Consider the following 6,214-nt stretch of genomic DNA (forward strand, 5'->3'; position numbering starts at 1 on the left):
CCGGGAATACAATCAACGTTCTCCTCCTCAGGAGATACATCAGCACATGATGTCAAGCGGAGATGGAGGGATGGATCTCTCCATCTTAACTCAAAAGTAGACTGTCTAATTTTCTTTGGGGAGAAAGGGAATCATAAGGCACCTGTATTAAGAGGAGAAGATGCAGAATGTGAGGTTGCACCTTGAGTGGCCTGAAGCTTTGCACGCTTGCTAGAAGGGGGGGACGATGGAGAACGATCCATAATAGAATCGTGTAGGCGTAGATGCGAGTTGTTGTGTGATGTGGCGTTGCAAGGTTTACCAGCACAGGTGTAGACGAGAGTTGATCTATGATGTTATGCACAATTTAGCCTCGTTGCTTACAAGCGTAAGGCAATTTAGCCTCCTCCCTTACAGACATAGCAACGACTTGTTGCCTTTGCCTTCCTGTGTGGCGATGGCGAATTTGTGTGCCTTCTCCTTCACTCGATGAACTCCCTTCGTCTGTGAATTCTTACAAACAATGGCACACACGAGATGGGGAAGCTTTTTTTACGCTTTTTAAGGAATCGTATAGTTGTAAAAGTACTTTGGTTTGCATAGTTTGGTAAGTTGTTTGCATAGTGGTTTGCATAGTTTGGTAGTATCCTTTTGTTCACATACGTTTGGCGAAGATGCATGGGAAAGTTAAGGTGTAAGCAAGTATGAAGTAATTTAGTATTTTTGATAGGATGGGTTGGCTTAAAAAGTTACCACTTACATGTCGATTAGTGTAAGCCCATTTGGATTAGGGTAGGAATTCAACTTCCACATGCACGGAGTGTGTGGGTGCCTGCAACAACCGGTTTATAGGAAAACTCACACAAGTGGGGAATGTTAAATGTTACTTTGGAGTATTACGCTTTATGTTCATTTACTGTGTGTTGATAACAAAACCAATTTGATAGGAGGCATAGTAAGGAGCATCTTATACTTAGGTACCATTGTAGGGAACGAATATTAATAGGTGGCCACAATGTGTAAAAAATGTTTGTTCATTAATTACCTTGTGATACTAACTTTAAATATAAGATTTTAAGGTTCATATAGGTTTTGGAATTTTGGGATTTTACCTTTGTAATAGGGTTTGAGGGCGGTGACACTGCAGCCGGGGGCCGTTGCTCCAAGTGGCAACATGCCCAAGGGAGCCTCTCGGGCTATAGTTTTTCATGCTATTTTTTGGAAATGAAGGGTCTCCTGCACTTTAGGGTGTCCTTTCCCCCTTCATGTGTGGGACTGTCGAGAGACGACATACAGGTGTGGAGAGTTGACATGCATGCAGCTGCATGCATGTTGAAAGAATGAAGAAGAAGGAGATTGTTAGCGCCTCGAGCTTTGCAGTGAGCTGGGTGATGTAGAGACCATGTTAACTTGGTTGAGGGGCTCGCCTCGTAGAAGCTCGTCATTAGAGAGGTCTAGCTCCCCTAAAGCTAGGTATGTCTCCATGGGAAGGGCTTATAGCCTGTTTCACTAGGTTCTAGCTTCCTTAATGCCTAGGAATGAAAAGATCTAGGCTTTGATGTAGTAGCATGGTAACGTCTTTTTTGAATGGGTACAACTCCCTGTAAAGCTGGATGTCATGGATGGTTGTAAGGGCTAGCTCCCAAAAATGCTCAGAACTCTCATCTTACAGAAATGGTGTCGATGGGAAACCCCTTTTTTTCAAATTTAAAAAAGGTCACACTAGTGGGCATGGCTTTAATATATATATATTTTTTAAGGTTCATAAATTTCTTAACTAAGGTTGAGCATTTCTCTCTCTCTTTATGTCACATGAACACCTCTCTCTCTCTCTCTCTCTCTCTCTCTCTCTCTCTCTCTCTCTCTCTCTCTATGCTACTACTACTGAGCAACAATCCTCTATCTATGGCACACCCTGGAGCACCTTTCCAACCATTTCCCAAGGGCCATCACAGAAATGCACCATGTTTACGACTATCCATGGTTGTTGTAAGGAAGTGCCCACTCTGACACAACCTAGAGAATCACTGGTGAGTGGAATCTACCTCTCTCTTGTCTCTCTCCCAAAATAGAGATCCCTCCTTCAAATGGGCCAATGGCAAGAAGCAACAGAAGTATAAGATGATCTCTCTCTCTCTCTCTCTCTCTCTCTCTCTCTCTCTCTCACACACACACACACACACACACACAAAACCATATTTTCTCTCTATCTCATGCCCTCTCTAGGGAATTAGTGACCTGATGCCATCTCTAGGGCATTAGTGATCTCTCTCTCTCTCTCTCTCTCTCTCTCTCTCTCTCTCTCTCTCTCTCTCTCTCTCTCTCTCTCGTTGCTTCTTATTTCGAAAAGTTTTTCATGGACTCCTTTGCCTTGGTGCCCTCTTCTTGGGTTTTGGCTCTTAGGGGAGGCAGTTTTGTTCATGGATATCCTCAAAGGGTTCTCTCTTTCCCAGAAGAAGCAACTTTCATTAAATGTTTTTGCCAGGGTTTTCTTTTAGTTGAAGGCGTTCACAAGAAGTTTTAGACATTTTCCCACTATAATTCCCACTTTGAGGATTACGACGACATCATGAGCTTCTGCAGGCGATGCATAGCATACCTAGCTAGGTACGGTGGGGGGTAGGGGCTGTTGGCCCCGACTGCCAGGGACCCCTGCCCCCCACCGCACCTAGCTAGGTATGTGGAGCCTTATATGTAGAAGATCATGATGTTGAACACTATAGGGAAACATAATGGAAAAGGGGCCTCTTTCCATGTTATGCACTAAAAGACAAACGTGCAACTTGTTCTGTAAGTACTTCACATCTATTACAAATTTACCTCTTACAAAAGAAAAGAATAGATCTGAACTTGGTAATTGAATAGTAAAAGCCATTGATAAGAATATTTTGCAAGGACACAAGTACAGCAACAAAATGAGAACTCTTCTTATAATATGTTATTCTCACTTATATATATATATATATATATTATATCTACATATATGTAGTTTTTGAGAGTATATATATAGTTTTTTTGAGAATTATTATTTTAATTATTTTAATTTTTAAAACTTTTAAATCTCACCTCTCTTTAACTGCTGAAGATACGTGCTCACATCAACCCAAAATGGGCAACCGCCGTTAGGTTGTGGAAGAAGGGTATGCAAAATGGATGGTCTCAACAATGCAAGACAATCATCATGCCATTGTTGTGCTCGAACCTCTTCAGGTAGGTATAGGGATATCAAGCTGTCCTATAGTCATCAACGACACAAAATTTTCACTCCATCGTGGTACCATTTCTATGTTGAATAGGTACGCATCTGGCAAATCATCCTTACGCTGCGTTTGTTCAAAACAATCTAAAGCATTTTGGCTATGCCCCTCTTGGGCATAGCCATCTATTAATGTAGTCCATGTGACAACATTGCTGCAGCTCTCTCTCTCTCTCTCTCTCTCGGCATACATGTCCAATAGAGCATTGCCCCGCACAATGTCATTTTGCAGTAGAGAGAGAGAGAGAGAGAGAGAGAGAGAGAGAGAGAGAGAGACCAAAGGCCTCTCCAAATACCTCCATCCATCCGTACTACCAGATCGGCTATGACGGTCTACTGAGGGTCCCCATACCTACACCCCATAAAAGCATAGCTGACATAACTAGAGTGTCAAAAAGCTAGAGCTTTGTTCGAGGTTTTGCGCAAAGCTCTTTGGATGTGGTGCTGCACTACTGTAGTGAGTGAGCGAGTGTGTGTGTGTGTGTGTGTGTGTGTGTGTGTGTGTGTGTGTGTGAGAGAGAGAGAGAGAGAGAGAGAGAGAGAGAGAGAGAGAGAGAGAGATGCACAACATTTACCTCCATGTCTCTCTCACACACACCGTACATGCACGCTTCTTACCACCTGAAAGAGAGAGAGAGAGAGAGAGAGAGAGAGAGAGAGAGAGAGAGAGAGAGAGAGAGAGAGACGCTAGGTTGAAGTTAAAGACCATCAAAGCAACCCTGAGCAAAGCTCTCTGGATGCGGTGCTACGCTACTGTACTGAGTGTGTGTGTGTGTGTGTGTGTGTGTGACAGAGAGAGAGAGAGAGAGAGAGAGAGAGAGAGACCTTTGCATTGAGTGTGTGCACGAAAGAGATGGAGAGCTCTAAGTGCTTTTCTTTGAGCATGTGTATGAAGGAGATGGAGAGCTCTGAGTGAGTCGGGGTTTGTTTGTTGGAGTGTTTTAGTTGAGGATGTCAACGTGCGTGCGTGAACAAGAAGAGTTTGTATGCACAGAGACTCTAGCACTATTGTGTGTATAGGGGCTCCGTATATATTGTAGCTTGACCTAAACATGAGGATAAGGTGTGTGTGTATTTGAAATAGGATGATGATTTTGAATGGGACCCAGTGGTGGCATTAAAAGTGAGATGGCTACATTAATATAGCATGATTTTGAATGGGAGCAATTGGAATAATAAAAGGTGTACAGGCACTCGAGCGCCAATGAAAATGTTTTATTCAGAAAAAAAAATCCTTGCCATTTTAAATTAAGAGAACCTTTCTTTTGGTTTGCCACCTTTCAACCATCTTTCTAAATATGGGGCTCAATATATATATGTGTGTGTGTGTGTATCTATATATATGCTTGAGCGCTGCTACACATTAAAAGTCCACTTTCTATTCTCTCTCTCAATATACCTAGGCTAGCTTTTTAGCAACTCTTGCTAGTAGTCTTTCTCTCTCCTTTGGACTCACACCTCAGTGTCTGAAAAGTCCTCCCACTTTCTCCCTTTCTCTCTCTCTCTTGCAACAAACGGCTAAGTTTTAAAAGTATAGGTTAAAGTAAATTCTATTCTACCCCTCAAGTTATTGCGACGCGTGATGTTACCTGGGGGGATTTACGCTCATATCTCCTTTATATATGTATATATATAGATACATGTATATATCTTAAAACTTGAGAGATTAATTAATGGACCTAATAGTAATACACTAGAAGGTATTTTGCAATGGGTTGTTGAGTTTACTTCTTATACATCTACCCTTTAATCCATGAGACAATAAATCCCCCCATAGGCCAAGGCCAATATCACACTAACTTGTAGTGACAAGAATAAAGCGCGAATAAAGATTGCATGCAATCTGTGAAAATATTTTGGCAAAATCGAGAATATTTGCACACTCAATAAGAATTTGTAAAAAAAATCAAAATCAATTTCTCTCTAAATAGAAAGGCCTACCAACATTGGTTGAGTGTAATTGAAAGTGAGAATAATCTAGAAACTTGGGCCGGGTTTGGAGAGGTGTTTTAGTAAGGATTTCACACTTGTGAACAAAAAATTAGGGGAATGGTGAGGTCTATATGAGGGTCTACAGGCGTCATTTAACTCGAAACTTTAAGGATGTACCTAAGATATTGCCAGGTGGGTTGGGGTCACGTAAAATATGTCAGTATACCAGATGAGCTCAAATGAAGGGGTTTTTTAATTAAAATCTCAAGGTAAATCTATAGAAATACATTTAAAGAAGGATCAATTTTTGAAAAAAAAAATGTAAGTGTATAAAGAAAAAGGGGTCATTTTATTCATGAAAAAAAACTCTCAGGTAAAGGGTTTCCAAATGCTCCTTGAACGCACATTGAAAATAAGGTGTCTAACGAGTGCACCCATTAGTATCCTTCGATGAATCAAGCACAAATTCCCTAAACTCTCACTTCAATGAATCATCGAGACAGGTGTAACCACTAGTCTTCAACAAGACACCCGAGGACGTGCACAATTTAGGAAGGGGAGAATGTTCCGAGAATGTCCAAACAAAAGCATGGAGCATTGTAAAAGAAAAGGGATTACTGGAACAATATCAATAAGCAGTAAAAGAGTTTTTTAGAGGAACTTACTATTTTTGGCCAGTTACTACTTTTAGCCAGGATGTGGGAGTCAGCGGGTGGAATTATCCAAAATGGGAAGTTGTCTATTTGTAGCCTCGAACAAGTTCAAAATGGAGTGGTCTTGGGTTCTATGTGGAGCTTATGGTGACAAAATTAATTCAAGCACCTAACTTCATCAAATAGATAAGCAAGCTAAAAATAAGAGAATTACTAGAAGTTATCTATTTTTAGCTAAAAGTGGAGCGTACGAAGTCAGATGGGCATGTGGGTTCATTCATTGTGAAGCTTATGTCAATATCTTTGATTAGAGCACTCAACTTCATCAGATGGATTACTGAGCTACAATAGGAAGTTTGAGCTACAAGATCTAGAGGTAGAGCTCAAAGGAAAA

The sequence above is a fragment of the Cibotium barometz genome, chromosome 29 (genome assembly GCF_041138505.1).
Source record: "Cibotium barometz isolate CiBa-2024 chromosome 29, ASM4113850v1, whole genome shotgun sequence".
Lineage (NCBI taxonomy): Eukaryota > Viridiplantae > Streptophyta > Polypodiopsida > Cyatheales > Cibotiaceae > Cibotium > Cibotium barometz.